Below are 12,417 nucleotides of genomic sequence, written 5' to 3'. Positions count from 1 at the left end.
TTTATATACAAGTTCTACTGGAAATTCTGACTTTTATTTTTGTAGTCAATTATTTTGCGATACAATCTGTGGTCGTTTTTAAAAAAGCATTACTGCAAGTGGGAAAACTGTACCACTTTTATGTTGTCAATACAGTTCTGGCGACTGAGTTGCTAGTTTTTTACCGTAAAATCTCCGGTAATTTTTACAGTACATTACTGTCAATGAAAAAATGGTACCAGCGTTTTTTTTTTTGCAGTACAAATCTGGCGGCCGACATTTTTCTTTATTACTGTAAAATCTACAATTGTTTTTCAGTGCATTACTTTGCATAGAAAAACTGTTTCACTTTTATTTTGATATTAAAACTCCACTATAAATTGACTTTTTTTTTTACAGTGAATTATATGTAAATGAAAAAACTGTACCACTTATTTTTACTGTAAAATTTTAGCAACTGAGCTGCTGTTTGTTTTTGTTTTTTTACGATCATTTTTACAGTGCATTTCTGTAAATGGTAAAACTGTTCCACTGTTATTTTATACAATTCTGCCATAAATTCTGACCTTTTTTTAAAGTTAAATCATTGTAAAAAAAACCCAAAACATTACCAGTTATTTTTACTGTACAATTTTTCTACAGTTTTTATTTTTTAATTGTAAAATCTAATGGTTTTTTTTTTAACAGTGTAGTTCTATGAGATCATTCTTTAAACACACTGATTCAGTCCAGGTGTGAGATTACAGTCCTCAATAAATCACCTGCTTTTAAGAGCAGGTGATTTATTGAGGTTAATACATTGACATTTAGGAATCAGCCAGCCATACCCAGCTTGTGTGTGTGTGTGTGTGTGTGTGTGTATGTTTGTGTGCAAACAGGAGAGCCCACAAGGCATGCAACATTAACACAACATTAAAATAATAAGTCAAACTGTCATAACCTGTTAGCGCCAGCTCACAGTCTTCTTTAGTTTTTAGGTCTATTTCCTGGGTTTTGGTTAGCGCTCTTATTTTGTTCCCACTTCCTGTTCAGTCCGTGTTAGCAAGCAGTAACTTCACCCCTGTTTCCCAATTGTTCTGTTCACTTGCAGGTGATTAACGATGGATTTTATAAGCCACTCTCACGGCTTAGTCAGTGTGAGATGATAGTCGGAGTTCCGACGTTTCCTTGTGCTACCGACCTTTTCCAACGGAAGCACTGTTAGCTTAGCTTTAAGGGCATAGCTTCCTTGGGCCTTTCCATGAGCACTCCCTTGCTGCACTCTGTTTTGATGATCTTTTTGAACATGCCATTCTTGCCTGCACACGGCCTTCTGTCTCGATGTTTTGGAGTTCACAACTACCACGACACCAACTGATCGTATTTGAAACAAAAAATACAGTAGTGTTTAAAATTTTCTGGACTATAAACAGCACTGGTATATAAACCACACCCAATAAATGAAAAGAAAATACATACATTAGCCGCACCGGACTATAAGCCACACCCATATATATATATGGGGCGGCATGGCGTAGTGGGTAGAGCGCCCGTGTCAGAAACCTGAGGGTTGCAGGTTCGCTCCCCGCCTCTTACCATGCCGTTGTGTCCTTGGGCAGGACACTTCACCCTTGCCCCCGGTGCCGCTCGCACCGGTGAATGAATGTTGAATGAATGATAGGTGGTGGTCGGAGGGGCCCTAGGCGCAAATTGGCACCCACGCTTCCGTCAGTCTACCCCAGGGCAGCTGTGGCTACGAAAGTAGCTTACCACCACCTGGTGTGAATGAATGATGGGTTTTTAACATGTAAAGCGACTTTGGGTACTTAGAAAAGCGCTATATAAATCCCAGGTATTATTATTATTATTATTATTATATATATATATATATATATATATATATATATATATATATATATATATATATATATATATATATATATATATATATATATATATATATATAATTTATTCATTCATTTATTAATTTTTTTAATTGTATTTATTTTTTTATTTTTTCATTTAAAATAATGTGTTTTTAATTTGTAATTAATTAATTATTATTTTTTGAATTTAATGGGTGCGGCTAATATATGGAACAATATATTTTTAAAAACATTTAGTGGGTGCGGCTTACAGTCTGGTGCGGTTAACATATGGGGACAAAAATTCAAAAATTTGGTGGGAGCGGCTTATAGTCTAGTGCGGCTACTATTTGGAATTTATTTACATTTTTTCCTAAAATTTACAAAGTGTGGCTCATAGTCCGGTGCCGATAATATATATATATATATATATATATATATATATATATATATATATATATATATATATATATATATATATATATATATATATATATATAAATAAATAAATGATAAATGGGTTATACTCTTGTATAGCGCTTTTCTACCTTCGAGGTACTCAAAGCGCTTTGACAGTATTTCCACATTCACACACACATTCACACACTGATGGCGAGGACGGGGGGGACGGGGGGGGGGGGGGGGGCAACAATGAAACAAAGATCTACAGTACCACCATGATTTTCTAGTTAGCTTTGTTTTTCGATCCAACCAGCGGCTCAACTTAGATTATTAATGTGTACATAATGTTAAGGTCAGGCAGGTTTATTAGACTTTAGTAAAATATAAATTATATTTTGTGCTAAGTGTCAGATAACGCCTTCAAATCCTAAAGTTAAATGAAAAATTAGTTGCTAGAACTTCAAAATTAGCTACGTAAATCGAGCTTTTCATCTGAAAAAAACCAAAACATTTTCATAGCCATCAGAACCTTGATGGACATTGTTATTAGAGCAAATTAAAGTAATTAAATGTTTAATTTTTTTCTTTTCCAGCTCAGTTGTCGTTTGTGTCATTAGCAAAGGTCAGACCGAGATGAACTAAACACTGCAGGATTATAGAACTGGGGATTGAAACCAAATGAAAAAGGTGCACTTTCCACATTTGTATTGTTTCTTTGTGTTGGATGAGAAAAACACACAACACACCTCTGCAGGCGACTCTTTTGTGCACTCTTACTTCGTTTAGGGAGTAGAGCGCGACATCGACCCTCACGCTTTTATGCAATTGTACAATAAAAATCAATTCAGAGTCCAAAGGAATTGCTCAGTGTAGCTGTTCTTTTTCATTTAATTATAACTATAGATGTCAACATTGTGTATGCTGAAAGATTCATTTATGATTGTTTATCAAAATATAACTATAGATGTCAACATTGCGTATGTGCTGAAAGATTTATTTATAATTGTTTATCAAAATATAACTATAGATGTCAACATTGTGTACGTGCTGAAAGATTCATTTATGATTGTTTATCAAAATATAACTATAGATGTCAACATTGTGTACATGCTGAAAGATTAATTTATGATTGTTTATCAAAATATAACTATAGATGTCAACATTGTGTACATGCTGAAAGATTAATTTATGATTGTTTATCAAAATATAACTATAGATGTCAACATTGTGTACATGCTGAAAGATTAATTTATGATTGTTTATCAAAATATAACTATAGATGTCAACATTGTGTACGTGCTGAAAGATTCATTTATGTTGTTTATCAAAATATAACTATCGATGTCAAAATTGTGTACGTGCTGAAAGATTTGTTTATGATTGTTGCCTTTGGTAAAAACTTAACTCTTTTAGGTTTTGCTTACATTTGCTTTCTTTTATTCAGACTCGCCAAGTTGGTGCTTTTCGAAACCCTCGTGGCAAACGTGTTTAAGATATACAAATAATTTCAAAATAATACTTCAATGGGGAATAATAAACGTTAAGTATATCAAACAAACCCTCCAAACTCGTGCAGTCTTCGACTATGCTCCCTTGGACTGCAGTGTGAGCTGCTTTTCTCATCGTCGTCTATCCGTTTCGCAATTAGAATGATTTGTAGAACCGAAAACAACACAAGCATAGGGCATGTAGGTGCTGGTGCCAGCAATTAATAGAGTGGTTTGTACAAATAAATACATGAATAAATATTATCTGGTTCTCAATCGTATTTGAATTTAGGTGGGTCGTGAAACTAAATTATGGCGCTGAATTCCGGGAGTCTCCCGGAAAATCCGGGAGGGTTGGCAAGTATAATGTAAGCATTTAGGATATTTGCGATCATCACTCTGGTTGCCGGCTCATGCTTATTGTACTCATTGCCAGCTAGCGAATAGCACGCTAGTAGCCAGCTAGAGATTAGCGGTGCTATGTGTATTACTTGAATGTTGTAGTATTGCAGAATATAAAGGGGCCTTTAGAAGCAGTTGAATTTAAAACACAATTTATACAGGATATCATGTCCACATTTTTCCACAATGGGTGGACACTGAAATGTCAAAGCGTGCGGGATCATTATGAAATTATTTAATTTTTTCACATTGTTTAACCGACAAAACCATATTTTGTTTTTGGTTATTAGTATCAACATTTCAGCTTTTTCCTCATGTTTGTTCTTTTTTTGTTTGATTTAATTCCAACAATAATCTGTGGGTCACAGATGGCCCTCGGGCCCCACTTTGGACACCCCTGAATAGGGATGGGCACCATTCACATTTGAAACGAAACAGTATCAATTACAGTTATTGGGGAATAGATACTCGTATTCAACTGCACCAATTTTTGGTACTTTGTGTGATAATAAATATTGTTTTTGATTTTTTTTTTAAATCTAATTTTATAATGTCACATTTACAAATTAGCTCATAATGATAACTTCTGTCCAGTTGTTTTATCACAGTATCATTTATAAGTATTATATTAAGTTACAAATATAATTGCAACTCAAAGACATTAAATGGCAGTCGTGTATAGTATATGGTGTTTTAGATTTTGCTCTGTTCTAATAAGTGTTAATACTGCAAAGTATTGTACAAAATCCAAAACCAGTGAAGTTGGCACGTTGTGTAAATGGTAAATAAAAACAGAATACAATGATTTGCAAATCCTTTTCAACTTATATTCAATTAAATAGACTGCAAAGACAAGATATTTAATGTTCGTACTGAGAAATTTTATTGTTTGCAAATATAAGCTCATTTGGAATTTGATGCCTGCAACATGTTTCAAAAAAGCTGGCACAAGTGGCAAAAAAGACTGAGAAAGTTGAGGAATGCTCATCAAACACTTATTTGGAACATCCCACAGGTGAACAGGCTAATTGGGAACAGGTGGGTACCATGATTGGGTGTAAAAGCAGCTTCCATGAAATGCTCAGTCATTCACAAGCAAGGATGGGGCGAGGGTCACCACTTTGTGAACAAATGCGTGAGCAAATTGTCCAACAGTTTAAGAAAAACATTTCTCAAGCAGCTATTGCAAGGAATTTAGGGATTTCACTATCTACGGTCCGTAATATCATCAAAAGGTTCAGAGAATCTGACGAAATCACTGCACGTAAACGGCAAGGCCTTGACTTTCGGTCCCTCAGGCGGTTCTGCATCAAAAAGCAACATCAGTGAGCAAAGGATATCACCACATGGGCTCAGGAACACTTCAGAAAACCACTGTCAGTAACTACAGTTGGTCGCTACATCTGTAAGTGCAAGTTAAAACTGTACTATGCAAAGCCAAAGCCATTTATCAACAACACCCAGAAACGCCACCGGCTTCGCTGGGCCCGAGCTCATCTAAGATGGACTGATGCAAAGTGGAAAAGTGTTTTGTGGTGTGACGAGTCCACATTCCAATTTTTTATTTGAAAACTGTGGACGTTGTGTCCTCCGGACCAAAGAGGAAAACAACCATCCGGACTATTATAAGCACAAAGTTGAAAAGCCAGCCTCTGTGATGGTATGGGGGTGTATTATTGCCCAAGGCATGGGTAGCTTACACATCTGTGAAGGCACCATTAATGCTTAAAGGTACATACAGGTTTTGGAGCAACATATGTGCCATCCACGCAACTTCTTTTTCATGGAAGCCCCTGCTTATTTCGGCAAGATAATGCCAAGCCACATTCTGCACGTGTTACAACAGCGTGGCTTCGTAGTAAAAGAGTGTGGGTACTAGACTGGCCTGCCTGTAGTCCAGACCTGTGTCCCATTGAAAATGTGTGGCGCATTGTGAAATGTAAAATACCACAACGGAGACCCCAGACTTTTGAACAACTTAAGCTGTACATCAAGCAAGAATGGGAAATAATTCCACCTGAAAAGCTTAAAAAATGTGTTTCCTCAGTTCCCAAACATTTACTGAGTGAAAAGGAAAGGTCATGTAACACAGTGGTTGAAATGCCCCTGTGACAACTTGTTTACATTGTGTTGCTGCCATTAAATTCCAAGTTAATGATTATTTGCAAAAGAAAATGTTCACCTGTGGAATGTTCCAAATAATTGTTTGATGAGTATTCCTCAACTCTCTCAGTCTTGTTTGCCATTTGTGCCAGCTTTTTTTAAACATGTTGCAGGCATCAAATTCCAAATGAGCTAATATTTGCAAAAAATAACAATGTTTACCAGTTTGTACATTAAATATCTTGTCTTTGCAGTCTATTCAATTGAATATAAGTTGAAAAGTATTTGCAAATCATTGTATTCTGTTTTTATTTACCATTTACACAACGTGCCAACTTCACTGGTTTTGGGTTTTGAACTTATTGCACACCAGCTTTTTGGTTGAAATGTGTACCTTAGTTGTAGTTTTTAATTAGCAATGGACAACAGTGGAATTGGTTGAACAATGTGGACTGTGAAAACTTTCCCGGAAGAGGTGAAAATAAGGCTTTGGAAAACCAGGAATTTAAATTTTTTTTGGAATGTGGTAGTTCGATTGTCCAAGGTGAGTGGAATGTGTGGATGGTGGAATGGTTCGAGTGGGTTGAGAAATGTTGGTTATGCCGAATTTTGTATATTTATTGCCCATTAATTGTCAATGAGGAGAAATTCCTGAAAATTATGGGAAAACCGGGAATTTGGGGAAAGGGAAAACATGTTTTTTTTTTGGAGATCTCGGAAGAGTAGTGTGGGTGGATGGTTGAAAGGTCTGAATTTGGTAAAATGTGGCGCAACATTTTTGAGAATTATGGACAATGTAGAACTATGAATATGTTTATTCATTTGATTGGGAAATTCCTGAAAATTTGGGAAATTCGGTAAAACTTGGAATTTATGAAAATATTGATACCAGCACAATTGTCCTTGATAACATGAATCGATTGGTGTTGGAATTTTTCGAATCGGTTGAAAAATGTTGGTGTAGTAACAGTTTTTGGTATTTCGGGAAAACAGGGAAATTGTACGGACAAAAAATAGGGTCATTTGTTTTCCGAACTAAGAGGAATATTTTGAAGGTGGAATGGATGAAAAATGTAGGCTGTGAAAACTCTCCCGGAAGAGGTGGAAATAAGACTTTGGAAAACCAGGAATTTGGGGAATTCCTGGAATTTTTTTTTAAAATTTGGAATATGGTAGTTTGATTGTCCAAGGTGAGTGAAGTGTGTGGATCGTAGAACGGTTCAAATCGGTTGAGAAATGTGGCATATGGAGAAGTTTGTATATGTATTGCCCGTTCATTGTCAATGAGTAGAAATTCCAGAAAATTATGGGAGAACCGGGAGTTTTGGGAAAGGGAAAACTTGTTTTTCCTTGGAGATCTCAGGAAAATAGTGTGGGTGGATGGTTGAAAGGTCTGAATTGGGTAAAACATGGCGTAACATTTTTGAGAATTTGGACATAGTACAACTGTGAATTTGTCAGTTTATTTGAATGGGAATTTCCTGGAAATTTGGGAATTTTGGGAAAACTGGGAATTTCTGAAAATATTTGATCCTAGCAATCGTCCTAGATAATATGAATGGGTTGGTGTTGGATTTTTCGAATGGGTTGAAAAATGTTGACATAGTATTAGTTTGAATTGAAAATATGTATTTCGGGAAAACCAGGAAATTACACGACAAAAAATAGGAACATTTGTTGTCCAAACTAAGAGGAAAGTTTTGGAGGTGGAATGGTTGAAAAATGTGAACTGTGAAAACTTTCCAGAAAGAGGTGAAAATAGGACTCTAGAAAACCAGGAATTTGGAGAATTTTTGGAATCTCTTAAAACTTGGAATATGGTAGTTTGATTGCCCAAGGTGAGTGGGGTGTGTGGATGGTGGAATGGTTCGAATCAGTTGAGAAATGTGGGATATACAGAAGTTTGTAAAATGATTGCTCATTCATTGTCAATGAGGATACATTCCTAAAAATTCTGGGAAAATCAGGAATTTGGGGAAAGGGAAAATATGTTTTTTCTTGGAGATCTCGGAAGAGTAGTGTGGGTGAATAGTTGAAAGGATATTTTTTTAGTATTATGGACATTGTAGAACTATTAATATGTTCATTCATTTGAATGGGAATTTCCTGGAAATTTGGGAAATTCGGTAAAACCGTGAATTTCTGAAAATATTGATACTAGCACAATTGTCCTAAATAACATGATTGGGTTGGTGTTGGAATTTATCAAATCGGTCGAAAAATGTGGACGTAGTAACAGTTTTTTAATTGAAAATTTGTGTTTCGGAATTTCGGGAATTTGTTCATATGTACGAACAAAAAATAGGAAAATTTATTGTCCAAGCTAAGAGGAATGTTTTGAAGGTGGAATTGGTTGAACAATTTGGACTGTGAAAACTTTCCCGGAAGAGGCGAAAAAAAGGCTTTGGAAAACCAGGAATTTGGGGAATTCCTGGAATGTTAAAACAAATTTGGAACATGGTAGTTTGATTGTCCAAGGTGAATGGAGTCTGCGGATGGTGGAATGGTTCGTATCGGCTGAGAAATGTGGGATGTTGAAAAGTTTGTAAAATGTTTGCCCATTTGTTGTCAAAGAGGAGAAATTCCTGAAAATTCTGGGAAAATAGGGAATTTGGGGAAATGGAAAACATGTTTTTTCTTGGAGATCTTGAAAGAGAAGCTTGAAAGAGAAGTGTGGGTGAATGGTTAGAAGGTCGAAATCGGGTAAAACGTAGTGTAACATTTTTGTGTATTATGGACATTGTAGAACTATTATGTTCACACATTTGAATGGGAATTTCCTGGAAATTTCAAGTTTGGTAAAACCGGGTATTTCCGAAAATATTGATACTAGCACAATTGTCCTATGTAACATGAATGGGTTGGTGTTGGCATTTTTCGAATCGATCGAAAAATGTGGACGTAGTAACAGTTTTTGAATTGAAAATGTTTGTTCCGGAATTTTGGGAAAACCGGGATATTGTACAAACTAAAAACAGGAACATATGTTGTCCGAACTAAGAGGAATGTTTTGAAGGTGGAATGGTTGAACAATTGGACTGTGAAAACTTTCCCGGAAGAGGTGGAAAAAAAGGCTTTGGAAAACCAGGAATTTGGGGAATTTCTGGAATTTTAAAACACATTTGGAACATGGTAGTTTGATTGTCCAAGGTGAGTGGAGTGAGTGAATGGTTTGAATTGGGTGAGAAATGTGGGAATTGTGCTCGTTCGGAAAATTTTTCAATGGGAAAAATGTCCCTGAAAACTGGGAATTCTGCGTAATCCAGTGTATTTTTTAAATTAATATTTTGATAAGGTCACGATTCCCGGTTAAACCGAACATTTTGATACTTGAACGGTTCCGATCGGATGAAAACTGTGGGCTGTGGCCTCAGGCTAACTTTTGTGGCGGAATAATGTGAACAAATAGATGATGAATTGTATATTTGTGAATGCATTCACACAATAATAATAGTTCCTAATCGGATGATATTTGTGCTAGAAGATGAATTTAGAATTTAAAATGTATTTTGCTTCTAAACTCAAACATTCACTGATGCTGCATTCACATCCAGTTGCTGTGAACACATTAATGAGCCGTATCTCACCTGTGATTGGAAAAGCCTGTGACTTGACCCCTCGAGAAGCTGCCCGTTGAACCTTCAAATAAACGCCACACAAACAGAGACTCGACAAATGACTCTCAGTGATTACACGCGGAAAGGGTTACAGGAGGGAGAAGGGGACATCTTCACGGCGTCAGCGCGGCTAAAATTACAGCCCCTGTCACACTCGTTCAGTGCTGACGAGCGCGAGAGCTGGTATGAAAGTGAAACTGAAAGTGGTCGCCTTTGGCATTGCCCAAAGACTTTGGGAGGAGAGTAAACAAGGCAAGCATGTTACGCACCCTCCACACACGTGCTTGCTCATGATGCTCTGCAGTCGGCAGAGACCATGTGATAGGAGGATGAGGGCAACGTGTCGGTTCGTCAAGATCCGTTCAACACAAAGTAACTCCGGACGGGTACTGGATCCGGTACTTTTTTGGCACCGACCACATCCACCTAAAATCCAACCGTGCCATGTTACGAAACCTGGGTTGTTGCTCGACGTCATTTTAGGCGAAAGCCACGCCTTTCCCATCCCCAATTATTGTGGCTGATTTGTACTTCTATAGTTCATTTTGTTGCCCCCTAAAAAGTGTTAATACTGTAAGTGTTTTACTTATTACACACCAGCTGTTTGAGTGTAAAGTGCATCTTACAGTAGTTATAGCTTTCACTAACAAATTTGGAGGTGTTGAAATTGGCTTGTAAAATCGCTAATGCTAATCAATAGCATGTTAATAGATAAGCAATGTATATTAACATCCAGCTAGTGCATATTTGGAAAAGTCAAGTCCTACTTTTTACTAACAGAGTGTTTTCTGAGTCAATTTCTTTGTTGGCATTGAAAATTGCAACATTAACAAGAGGGAGTTGGGCTGAGTAGGCTCTCGGTGCTGCTGGAGTGATTCCCAAAGTGCCCAACCCACGTACCGTAAAATGGCACCGTTGGATTTTACGTGAATTGGTCGTACCGGCGGGATTCGGCTGGGGCCAAAAAAAAGTACCGTATTCGGTGCCCATCCCTAATCGTGACACTAGCCTTGTACAAAATCCAAAACCAGTGAAGTTGGCAAATCCTTTTCAACTTACACTACCGTTCAAAAGTTTGGGGTCACCCAAACAATTTTGTGGAATAGCCTTCATTTCTAAGAACAAGAATAGACTGTCGAGTTTCAGATGAAAGTTCTCTTTTTCTGGCCATTTTGAGCGTTTAATTGACCCCACAAATGTGATGCTCCAGAAACTCAATCTGCTCAAAGGAAGGTCAGTTTTGTAGCTTCTGTAATGAGCTAAACTGTTTTCAGATGTGTGAACATGATTGCACAAGGGTTTTCTATTCATCAATTAGCCTTCTGAGCCAATGAGCAAACACATTGTACCATTAGAACACTGGAGTGATAGTTGCTGGAAATGGGCCTCTATACACCTATGTAGATATTGCACCAAAAACCAGACATTTGAAGCTAGAATAGTCATTTACCACATTAGCAATGTATAGAGTGTATTTCTTTAAAATTAAGACTACTTTAAAGTTATCTTCATTGAAAAGTACAGTGCTTTTCCTTCAAAAATAAGGATATTTCAATGTGACCCCAAACTTTTGAACGGTAGTGTATGTTCAATTGAATAGACTGCAAAGACAAGATATTTAATGTTCATACTGAGAAACTTAATTTTTTTTTGCAAATAATAATGAACTTTGAATTTAATGGCAGCAACACATTGCAAAAAAGTTGTCACAGGGGCATTTTTACCACTGTGTTACATGGCCTTTCCTTTTAACAACACTCAGTAAACGTTAGGGAACTGAGGAGACACATTTTTGAAGCTTTTCAGGTGGAATTTTTTCCCATTCTTGCTTGATGTACAGCTTAAGTTGTTCAACAGTATGGGGTCTCCGTTGTGGTATTTTAGGCTTCATAATGCGCCACACATTTTCAATAGGAGACAGGTCTGGACTACAGGCAGGCCAGTCTAGTACCTGCACTCTTTTACTATGAAGCCACGCTGTTGTAACACATGGCTTGGCATTGTCTGGCTGAAATAAGCAGGGGCGTCCATGATAACGTTGCTTGGATGGCAACATATGTTGCTCCAAAACCTGTATGTGCCTTTCAGCATTAATGGTGCCTTCACAGATGTGTAAGTTACCCATGCCTTGGGCACTAATACACCCTCATACCATCCCAGATGCTGGCTTTTCAACTTTGCACCTACAACAGCCCGGATGGTTATTTCCCTCTTTGTTCCGGCGAACACGACATCCACAATTTCCAAAAACAATTTGAAATGTGGACTCGTCAGACCACAGAACACTTTTCCACTTTACATCAGTCCATCTTAGATGAGCTCGGGCCCAGCGAAGCCGGCGGCGTTTCTGGGTGTTGTTGATAAATGGCTTTGGCTTTGCATAGTAGAGTTTTAACTTGCACTTACAGATGTAGCGACCAACTGTAGAAAGTGGTTTTCTGAAGTGTTCCTGAGCCCATGTGGTGATATCCTTTACACACTGATGTCGCTTTTTGATGCAGTACCGCCTGAGCGATCGAAGGTCCGTAATATCATCGCTTACGTGCAGTGATTTCTCCAGATTCTCTGAACCCTTTGATGATA

Source organism: Entelurus aequoreus, linkage group LG06, assembly GCF_033978785.1.
Source record: "Entelurus aequoreus isolate RoL-2023_Sb linkage group LG06, RoL_Eaeq_v1.1, whole genome shotgun sequence".
Classification (NCBI taxonomy): domain Eukaryota; kingdom Metazoa; phylum Chordata; class Actinopteri; order Syngnathiformes; family Syngnathidae; genus Entelurus; species Entelurus aequoreus.
Note: the sequence above shows the minus strand (reverse complement) of the source record.